The sequence below is a fragment of the Coptis chinensis genome, chromosome 8, assembly GCF_015680905.1.
Source record: "Coptis chinensis isolate HL-2020 chromosome 8, ASM1568090v1, whole genome shotgun sequence".
Lineage (NCBI taxonomy): Eukaryota > Viridiplantae > Streptophyta > Magnoliopsida > Ranunculales > Ranunculaceae > Coptis > Coptis chinensis.
The window spans coordinates 3,148,034-3,160,175 of NC_141463.1; the positions used below are offsets into that span (position 1 = coordinate 3,148,034).

The 12,142-nt window shown below is 36.7% G+C and overlaps 1 long non-coding RNA gene across 1 annotated transcript; it reads right to left on the reverse strand.

Annotated features, from left to right (window-relative positions):
- Positions 1 to 2,898: 2,898 nt before the first annotated feature.
- On the reverse strand, positions 2,899 to 11,020 carry LOC147479344 (uncharacterized). The gene is made up of 3 exons (XR_015204812.1): positions 10,944 to 11,020; positions 4,884 to 5,042; positions 2,899 to 3,376 (listed from the first exon to the last, which is right to left on the reverse strand). It is a non-coding gene; the product is annotated as an uncharacterized LOC147479344 (long non-coding RNA).
- Positions 11,021 to 12,142: the final 1,122 nt, after the last annotated feature.

A 12,142-nucleotide genomic window follows, 5' to 3' on the forward strand; every position in this document is an offset into this window, starting at 1 on the left:
AAGGATTTGGAGGCGAACCTGAAAGGCATGGATCGCTCGCTGTGTTTTGTAAGTTTATCTCCGACCTACGATTTGTTTTGTGCTTTGTGATATTGAACCTGACTTACTTTGTTATCTTGTCAGGTTTTGGCGATGTATAAGAAGTTGAGAGGGATGGCAACTATCTCTGACCTGTACAAGAAGGAGCTGGAGGTTACAAAGGAGGCTTATGACAAGTTAGTGGTTGTACAAGAGGTTGAACGGGCTGAAGTGGTGAGGCTGAGGGCTCATATTGGTGATTTGGCTGGGAAGGTGGCCTTATTGCAGCCATATATTGACGCTTCAAGGGTGGAGGTAACGCATTGAATTGCTGAGAGTAAACAATCACAGGCCGTTGTTGAACGAACTCAGAATAAATACAACGACTTGGTCAATTTGGCAGAGAGTGGTGATGTCTACATTCTAGTAGATGATTACATGGAACTAGAACATAAGTACAAAACCTTCAAAAAGTCTGTTGAAAGTAGGGTTGCAACAATAACTGTAGAAAGTATTGTTGTAGATGCTAATAGACAATCTGATCTACCAACCGACCTGAGTGCTGCTCCAGCTGCCCAGCCAACTGATGATGCTACTATTGAAGTGCTTAATGCAAGTGGCGATCCGACTGGTGGCTCTGTTAGTGAAAAGGGCTGCCAACTGGACCCCTTGAATGTGGAGAATCTGCCTCGTGTCAATTGATTTTGTTCTTCTTATGATGTGTTTGATGATGGGTACGGTGAATTTATTGAATTATTTTTGTTGCTGATACTGATAACTTTAATTTTTGATGGGGATGCTGAGGTCGTTTTCGTAGGATAACTTCCTCTAGTATCTAACCGAATTAGTAATAAGTAAAGTAGTTAAATTACTTACTTGTTTTGAGATGAGATTGTCAATGAATTATGTATGAATGTGATTGCTTCCCTTGCTTTTTGTTTTGTTCTTTGACGACTTGCCCTGCATAGTAGTAAACTCGACGATCTGTCATATTTTGGTAGATCACCTTATGCTTTTAGGTCGTAAGTATTCTTGCACGACCTGATAGATGTGCGTAGTTGGCACCTAGGTTTCTTCGTGTCCTTAGGTGTGTGTGAATTGATTGAGTGGTTCTTTTTAGGGGAACTTCTTATTGATTTTTTATTGATAATAAGCCTTTCAGTGGTAATTATAGTTGAGTCAAACTTAACCATTTCAAAGGCCTTAAGTTGACTTGTGGTCCTTTTGGGGGTACATTAGATTGGATTTGACTGATAATTAGCATTTGCGTGGCCATTATAGTTGAATCGTGCTTAACCCTAGCGTTGGTGTTAAGTTGATTTGCAGTCCTTTTGGGGGACCATGGATTGGATTTGATTGATAATTAACCTTTGCGTGGTAATTATAGTTGAGTCGTGTTTAACCCTGACATTAGTGTTAGGTCGGTTACTTTGATATCCCAGATCGGGCAATAAGTGCAAGATGCGTGGTACTCATGTAATGCAAGGAGAACATTTATACGTGAAATGCTGATGAAATTTTATTCATATTGATTGATACATCTAGAGAAAAATTATTGGTAAAAACGCTTGAGTAGAGCTGTATTCCAAGGTCGGAGAAGCACATCACCGAACTGAGTTTTGATCCAGTAAGCTCCATTTCCAACAACTTTGTGAACTATGTATGGACCTTCCCAAGTTGGGTCAAGCTTGGCTGGCACTAAGGTCTTTTTGAGGACTAGGTTGCCAGCTTGGAAAGATCTTGGGACGACCCTCTTATTGTAAGCTCGTTGGATGGTTTGGTGGTACCGAGCTAGGGATATTATAGTAGTTTCCCTTCGCTCTTCTAGGAGTGGTTGACTTCTTTGGATAATATGTTGTCATTTTCTCCTGGTTCGATGATGTCAGAACGTGTAGTTGTGATTGTAAGTTCTGATGGTATTACTGTTTCTATTCCGAAGCAAAGTGTGAAGGGAGACTCGTTAGTACTGGCTCGGGCTGTTGTTCTGTATGCCCATAAAATGTTCTCGAGTTGTTCTGGCCATTGGTTTTTCTTGCTCTCTGACTTGCACAAATTCTTTGAATATTTAATTCCGTCGTCTAGAACTTGTCAATCAACAAAAATCTCAAAAGCTGCAAAATAATCAATAAAATATGATTAGAATAGCGGTAAGTGATATATTGATCCACATCGATCTTGAAGTGAATAAATGGGGGAGAAAAGATTTCATAAACCAATAGCTAACTTGGTGATTAATATTAAAACAATTGTTGAGGATTTCTAACTTCTTATCTAAACTTAAAATAAAAGTAACTTGTAAGGAAATAATTACTAACTAAAGTAATTAATTTTCAAAGATCAATTTATCAAAACCCTTGGTAGAAAGTTACTAACCCACCAACAATTCTTGTATTTCAGTTTTATACCTCTTGCTAAATTTCTCCGAAACTTCACTAAATCTTAAACGCTAATTCTAGAATTAGTGGAAAATATAACTTGAATAACATAATAAAACATCTCAATATGAAATTCAATCTTCTATTCTCTTTAACTCCAAATGAGGAATTTTTAGGCATTCAATGTCCACAATAAGAAGTACAAAAAATCCCAAAAATCCCTTAGGGTGTATTTGTTTAGTGGCAAACCTCTAGTGGGAAAATATTAGATTTGCTAGCATTTTCCCACTAGAGTTTTGCCAGGCTAATTTGTAGTGGGAAAATTTCAGTTTGCCAGTGTTTGTTTGCAAAAATTTATAGTGGGAAAATATGGGATTTGCTAGTGTTTGTTTACATGGTTTTTTTCCTATGGCAAATAATTTTTCAACTTTTTGGAAATATATATTTTTTTGTTTTCAAACTCAATAGTCTAAAAAAAAACTAAAAATAAAATACAAAATAAAGATAATTAAAAACAATACAACTCAACATTAATAGTAATAGTGTCTTTGAAACAACCATAAAATAAAGTCAAAGTGCAATACCCCTTAACAACCATTGTTATCCAAACACATATAAAATGTCATTGTGCCTTGGATAAATTTTATTTCTATACTTTCCCATACTCGGATCACGTGCTATGGCTTGATCCCAAACCTCGTTGCTAGCTATGATCTTATGTTCTTCATAACTCCATTCAAACCCCTGTTGCATTGTTACACTAGCAATATCGCGTGCTATCCATCGTAAGGTCTTCACTCGCTGAGTTACATGACTAATACTCAAGTCGATACCAAATGTAAATGTGTTTTGGAGTGTTTTTCTTGCACGTTCTTTTGATATTGGAAGAAATCCGTTCTCATTCTTATGACCTAGAAGTAGCTCGTTATGGAATATACCGATAAGAACATTGTCCATCTCAGTTGTCCATCGCATTGCCATATCTAATTAATAAGCATACAAATTTAGTTAATATACTTAAAACAATGACAAGTTAAGAAAGTGCATTAGGATAATTAGTAAAACAAACTTGGTCCAAATGTCGTTACAACCACATAAACATAAATTTAATTAGAAGACTCTACAGACATATCAGATTAGTACAACTACAAGACGAATAGTAATTTGATCATTACAGCAATTAAAATAACTAAAAACACTATGACCAAGTAGCGGACGTAGACCCAATCGTCGCGTTGCTCAGCTACATGACCTCTCATATTTTCTATATGAGGTGCATATGGAACTTCTATGTGAGGTGCATGCGGAACGTGAGAAGCTAGCACTTGGGGAGGTTGTGAATTTGTCAAATTGGTCTCTTCGATGGGTGCATATGGAACTTCTATGTGAGGTGCATGTGGAATGTGAGAAGCTAGCACTTGGGGAGGTCGTGTGCACCTACGAATAATGGATTCCGAAGACCTCTTACGCTGAAGGTGAGTGACCAATATATGTTCAGCTTCTTCTACGGACTTACACCCATAGTAATCTGCATTACTATGACCATTCACCTGGGCTTTACAATCATCCCAATTTGTGTACACTCCGCGATTCTTTCCCTCGAGTACTACGTAACACACAGGTTTTCCCATTCCTGTCATTATATTAGAAAATGGCCATAGAACATACAATTATTTTTACAACATACAAAAGGCCATAGAAAACAATTATATATATAAAATAATATAGGCCACATGCATAAAATAAACAAACACAACTATATATTATATTAGTGGTCACTTGCTAAATATGCTAAATATGATATCAGAGGAAGCTGTGTCCGCATCTATAGAAATAGAGAAGACAGTGGAGAAGCTAACTCTGTCAGAAAATTACTTGCCCTTGTTGTCGTGACAAAAAGGAAGCACAAGCTGCAAAAAGGAAGGTAAAAGAATGTGGGTTTGGCCAACAACCTCGTAAACACATTTGAGTCAAGTTTCTGTACTTCTTGGATAATATTATGTATCTGATACTAGTTCTTGTGATTTCTGTACACATATCATATATATCATATAAATGATGTACAAGATTCAACATTAATTACCCCATCTCTACTCTCTTTTTTTTTCGATAATCATTACCCCATCTCTACTGAAAACTTCAAAAGTCCTGAAGAAAGATGCAGTGTATTGACTGCATTCAAGTGTGACGTGTTGATTCAATTCAACTTGTCAACTTGAGTATGGAATTACTCGAAAAGCATAGATATCTTATGAATATTGTGTTGGGTCAACCAGTGTGTGAAGCAAAGAAAAGAACAATGACATACAAAAAAGTTCCTCCCGTTAGTTGTGAGGCAGAAATGGTTGAATGTAACAGTAAACAAGAAGAGAAATTCTAACGCTTTCAGTGAATCGTGATATGACATTTAAATTGAAATAAATTTATCTTGAATATCCAAATTAGAAGTAACATGTTTGAAAAGAGAAAGTGAAGATGGAGTATTATTACCAATTGAAGGCCTTAAAAGAATGAACACCATCAATTATATATTGCAAGGCAGCAGCAGCAATAGCAGCTAAAACTTTTCTCTGTGATAATTTCAGTAACACCATTCAAGTAGTCCTCAGAATAGTTACATCCAAACCCCAAAGGCAAAGACGAAACATACTACTATTGTGATACTCCCTTTGCAGCTGACGACTGACACTTAACATCATCATCGTCGTGTAGGATGTATGTAAAAGACGGATTACTAAAACGTTGCCTTACAATTAGGCCAACTCTAATTGAGAGCCTCCGTCTCAATGAATCAAACTATCAACAAATGCAAAAATTATCAATCTTTGTTTTTTCGGTGGAAGGAAAGAGAGTCTTTTGCTGAGTCAAGAAACTCGGGATTCTACCAATTACAGTATGACGTCAAGAATTGTCAAGTGTCTTTTATACATCGTACAGAAAAGAAACAAGAAGTGCAACATAGCTGCTTGCTCTTTGCTCTATAATTATTTAGTTATCTAGCACTCCACAAAATTTACCTAATGCGAAGGTAGCAACCTCCATCACAAGATCTGGATACACACACAGCACACTCTCTGCACTCAGTACACTCTGCACACACACAACACACTCTCTGCACTCACCACACTCTGCACACACACAACAAACTCTCTGCACTCGGCACACTCTCTGCACACTCAAAGACTCTGCACACACAACACACTCTCTACACTCAAAGACAATCTCAGACACTCTACACACTCAAAGACACATAGCACACACACTCAAAGACACACAACACACTCATCACTCATCTACAATCAGCACTCACCCTCTGCACTCACACTCAAGACTCGCACTCGACACCCGGCACTCATCTAACTCCAAGACTCAAAGACTCTTGCACACAACAACACACAACACACTCAACCCCCACCACCGCTAGCACCAACAAAAATTGACAACTACTAAACTGACAAATGAAATAAAGTTGTTGTCGAAAACAAGAACTAGAAACAAAGTCCATAAATGTAAAGCCGCAAAATAAGAGAAAGTGCCGAAACAGATGTCATATATAATTATACCACTAACAGTAAGGAGAATTAAATCCAATAACCCAACACTTGTACCTCAATACAAAATATCTAGCTAAACTCACACTTGGCCTTACAAATCAAATAGATGCATGTAGGACATAAATAAAAACTTATTAAAGTTGCAACTTGCCAACATAAAACCTTAGAAACATCTTCTGCTCAAAGACCTGCTTGGTGTAGCTTCCTAAACAACCAAGCAGCCTTGATATCCTCTTCAAGGCCCAAGAAGACCTCCATTAGTGGCAAATCAACTGCCATCAAGTCAAGTGACCTTAGGTAAAGTTCCGGATTCATATCCGAAAGAGAATGCAAAGCATCCTTCAACAATTCTATTGGCTTTGGGGCAACTACTACTGGTACAGGTTCTGGTGGTTTCAAGGCCTTGGCTAATTCAACTACTGCATTAGTGAACACCTTAAACGAAGGGGGTTCGGGTATATCCTCAAAGAACCGAGACTTCCTAGATTTCTTGGCAGTAGGTGTAGTGGTATTCTGAGCACTCTCAGTTTGAGAAGTAGCAGCACCATCAGCTTCGCTCTCAGCAACTTCGGGTGCATCACCCCCACCTCCTAGGGTTTCCTCAATATTATCTAAACAAGTTATAGAAACAAAAATTTAATTTCATAACAAGTTAGATGCACAAAAATCAACTCTATTTACTTCAAAATCAGCTAACCTCTTGAATCTGTTTCCATATCATCGAACCCAGTATTACCCCCTTCTCTAGTTGCATGGTCATTCCCAAAAAGAATACAACATTCATCATAGAAGGGAAACATCATCTGCTTAAGACTACTTGCCCCAGGATGAGCCTATATCCCACAATATATCAATCAATATGACACCCCAAAAATTTACAAAGAAAATATATATAGAATATTTTATTACCTTTATGTAACTCTCCCATGCATTATCATCCACATCAATTCTCTTGGTCTCTTTGTTGAAAGCTAAACCAAACCCATTAGCATCGACTGCATGTTTGGCAACTAAACAAGCAGCCTTCATTGTTTTCAACCTTGATCTTACATTGTCAGATACAAGATTCATGCCAAGTCGTGAATTGATTTCATCAATAGTACGCTTCAAGCTTTCTTTCCTCCACCCATTATCAGCCCTCCTGCCCCCATTAGCTAACTCCTCTAACAATACCTCTACTAAAATGGTTTCCATGTTGGGAAACCATCTAATTTGGGATGATCTCTTCCGTTTTCTATTGTCAACACCATTCAAAAGAGTACTCACACCACCTACCATACCTAGTTTGAAGCAATGAACCAACGATGAACATAGCAAATAAACATATCAAATAGCAAACAAACATAACCAATAAACAATATTACATATCAATAAAAGTATAAAGCCGTAGAAGAAGGCCGAGACAATAAAATATTATAAGTAGTTAAACCATTATCCAACAAAACAAGAACACCATAATAAAGTCATAATGTCTATTACAAAAACACCCTACTAAAATCATAATGTTTATTACACAATCTTAACCACGATTACTCCACATCGTTATCTTCCCACATTGCAATTGACAACTCATCCCTAAAATTAGTCCACCCAGTGGCTGGTTGCATATCAATATTCATATTTGGATCATTAAGAGTGTTGTCATCCTCTTCCTCCTCATCACTGAGCTCCTCATCACTCAAAGTACTTGCTAGGATCTTTCTTCAAAAAAAAAATTGTGCAATGCACAACATGCAAGGATTTCCTTTGTGTGTGTGTGGGGGTCGTGGAAAGTTTGGATGCCTTAGATAAGCAAATCGCTTCTTCAAGATACCGATTGTCCTTTCAACAACAGTTTGCAGGGACCTAATGGCTTAAAGTTATATTGTTCTTTATGATTTTCAGGTTGAACTTCACCTATCTCTCTAAGATGATACCGCACACCACGGTAAGGTGTGAGAAACCCTGGCACTAAAGCGAACCCAGCATCCGCAAGATAGTACTTACCATTTGGAATAGTAAGTTTATGCCCTGGACGAGACACTGCACTCCTTAATAACCTTCCATCGTGGCAGGATCCCTCCCACCCTGCAAGCACGTATGTGAATCTCATGTCAAATGTGCAAGCTACCAACACATTTTGGGTGACTTGACATTTCCTATTACGATACCTAGCTTGTTGCACCAATGGTAAATTAATTTGAAAGTGTGTACCATCAACCGCACCCACCGCATCCTAACATAAAAAAACTTTATTAAGATTGACTAAACTATCAAACCTTGTAATCAAAATGATCCTAACAAATTTTCCAAAAGTTGACTCACCTTAAAATAGCAATGCCAATGATGTGTGTTGGAACACTCGCGAGGAGAGTTCTCAGTGGTAGCATTTCTTACTAACTCTCTAAATAGACAAAGGATTGCAGCCAAGACAACATGGAAATAGCGGTGTACTGTTTCTCCCGAACGGAATAATTGAAATGTTTCATTTCGATTGCGCATATCATGCCCAACTGTGTTGAGAAATAGGGCCACTTGCTCTTCCACCGTAACATGTCTGCTATCGGCTAGGCCATGACCATGCAAACGATTGCACAATCAACAAAACACTGACCATCTCATCCTCAACTGCTCATGGCAGAATCGGTCAGTGGTTGTATACATCCTACGCAAAACAATTCTCCGCACTTGATCATAATTCGTACGAGGAGCTCTAGTAAGAGTTGGTGGAGCCCTACGCCTAAGCCTATACCTCCCCATATACCTTCTCCTATACCACCATGTCATCATCATATGGGCACCCATAATTATAATTAGAAATGCCACTAACCTACGCTCACGTTCGGTCATCATTCTACAATACCTCAAAAAATAAAAAATTAATAAGGTATACAAATTATTAATTGTGTGTCCAATATCCACATATACAAAATCATATATCAACGTTCTTAAAGTTATATAGATTTCACAATATGATCTATGAAAATATTTAGCATGATTATTAACAATTAAAGACATTAATTTCAGCACACTCAGCACCTCCACTAGCACACACAAACAAATTCAAAATAATTTCAAAATAGACAGAAGTAATGAGTTCATAACGAACACAGTCCCAAAACACAAGAGACAGAGTTCATAAGTTCATAAGTTCATAAGTTCATAACACAGTACCATCAACTACACCCAAGATAGTAATATCTAAAATAAATTAGCACTCCCAAATACAAACAAGTTTTATTTTCAAAACATGACCACCCCAAGATAGACCAAAGCCTCACAACCCTGCTTGGTCAAGTGTCCCATCTTTCTTCATTATTTTTAACTTTGATCGGACATTGTCAGATACAAGAGTCATATTTAGTCGTCGATTTATTTCATTAGCAATTCGATTCAAGCTTGCTGTCATCCACCCATTAATGGCAATATAACTATTCCTTCTCCCACTAGAAGCCTCCTCCAACAACACCTCAATCAAGATCGCTTCCATATTGGCATTCCATGTAACTCGGGAATTACCACGCATTTGATTAACACCACCACTTGCCATACCTAGTTTGAAACAAATAATATTCGAGGCATTTATGCGGTGAATGACACATAAAACCCTCTAAAACAAATCTAGTATTCGAGGCATTTGTGCTCTTAATATATGGTAATTTTCATGCATAATTGAACTAAAAATCTAATTTTCATGCATTATAGTGGCATAGGAAAGGCATGCTTGAAAAGGTAATGGACCCTCATCTTGCTGGAAATTTTCACTTATGAGTGAGTATTTTGTTGTGAGAATCAATTTTTTTTTTTTTAAATAACAGTACAGAATGACAAGCAAATTGAACGACTGTGTTAGCAATCGTATCATGCAATAACCTGGCATGAGGCCCAAACGCGTTCTACACAGATACACAAGGATGACATCACCTCAAATACCTTTTGTCAATGCATTTAGATTAAAAGAAAACGGGTTTATATTGCTAACCTTATTAAGTAGTAGATAGACAGAATGTTTGGTTGAATTCGGCAAAGCTGCAGTCTAATTTTTTATTAGCTGGCTGGTTTATACACATATTTGAACTCACGCTTCATCGCATTTCAAAGTTCGTCAAAGTTCAATTATATCAAAGATTGATGGTATCATGGTATAAATAACAGTTTTTTTTTTAATCAATTATAGGTTAGGCAGATCTCAACGTGCATTATCAAAATTTGTTGTATACAACTAGCTCCATTAGCATCATCAGCTAATATTTCACTTAAGAGCTTAGGATAAGGTCCTATACTATAGATAATTGTTTGATCACCCATATTACTATTGTCCCTCACATCCGAATTAAATCCTATTACTACTCAAGCTTAGCCTTTTCTTTCCAAATTCAAGTGCCTAATACTCAAAAGAATGCAATCCATGGAAGTTGTGTTTTTTTCTTAATCTGAAAAAAGATTTTCTTACTAAACATTGCCTAAACTGAGTTTTTACAGACCTCAATTTCAAATTGTTAAAGTAAATTTTTTCCCGATACACATTTGCTTAAGTTTTAATTTCCAAATAAGACTTTGAAGTTTGAAGTGGCGATCAAACAACTGACAAGGTCGGGCACAACTAAGAGTCAAATTAAAGAACTTGTATATTCAATCAAAACTTTGCTGACATTCACTACCACAACTCAACAATGATTCACACAATAGCCCAACAGTCCAAGACAACAATACAAACTACAAATCCATTCGAGGTAAACGCTGATCATATTAAAATAGCTACATAGCTATGCTTTTTTGAGGGGTAATATACATAGGCATGCTATGATAGTTCTAAAAAAACCAACATATCTAAAGCAATCGAATTTGTACCTAATGTCATTTCTTCAATTTCTTCAACCTTCTTCACTGAAAGTTACCAACAAACAAAAAAAAAAAACATGAGAGAGGACAGAAAATTAATGAAGGAGAGATAGAGAGAGAAATGAGAGAGGAGAGCAGATGAAGAGAGAGAGATGAGAGGAGAGCGAGAGATTACCTTTTGAGATCGAGCTAGGGCTTGAGAGATGGAGAGCAGATAGAAGTGTTGCGGCTGTGAAAGAGAGAGAGAAGAGATGGTGGCAAATTATTATTGCCCTAGTGGGAAAATAAGGGGTGGCAAAAGAGTTTAGGGGGGAGCTGGATTATATTTTCCCACTTCTAGTGGGAAAATTTCATTTGTCGGCAAATAGCAAATAATGTTTGCCACTACCCTTAAATGCAGCCAAACACTGGCAAATGGTGCATCTAGTGGGAAAATTTTATTTGCCACCCCCATTTGCCACTAAACAAACACACCCTTAATAACTAATAAAGTTAAGTCTAAAAGATTTTTATCAAAAAGAATAAACTAACAATGGAAAATATCCAATATTTTTCACGGTGATAGAAACCATGCACATTTAACCTTAGTGCAAAAATCAATTAAAAAGAGATATCATTGGATTTCATCAAAAACACATATAGTGGAGATTCTAACAAAAAGGACAAAAACAAAATAACAAGAATTTCATGGAGAGCTTTCACTTTCCACCACGGGGTGGAAGCTTAGCCCTCCATACTATTAATTAACATGAAAGAATAATTAAAGACAAGCAAAATTTCTACTACTTGGATACTAGAATAGATGTTGAATGGGTGAGAATGAGTGTAGAATGGTTCTCCCCTCAATGCCAATTCTCTTCTCTATTTATAGCTTCTACAAAGAAAATCTTGGTGCATATAATATCTTCACACAAATTAAAATGAAAATAATATTTGGGATATGGGAAGAAAATATAAGATAAAAGAATTTAGAAAATCAAGGCATGATGAGGGAAGGAAATATAAATTGGTAATCAAATAAAGGATAAAATGGAATGATATGGTTTTGAATTAGGAATGAAGTGATTGGCAAGAATATGGAGAATATGGGGGAATATATATGGCGGCAAAAATATAAGGTATTAATGAATGATTTGATATGATAAAACCAAGGGAATAAATGATTAATGGAAATGGGGATATTTAATAGGGTGAAAATGGTAAGGATATATAGTGGTAGTTGTGATTATCCTTTCTTGATTTCCTTCCATAATTATCAATTCTCTAACATTTCCTTCCATTCTTGATAGCATAATTTATTCCATGAGCTCTCACTTATTTATTCCATGAGCTCTCACTTATTGATTCTTTAAATGATTATCTTTGGCTCATGGG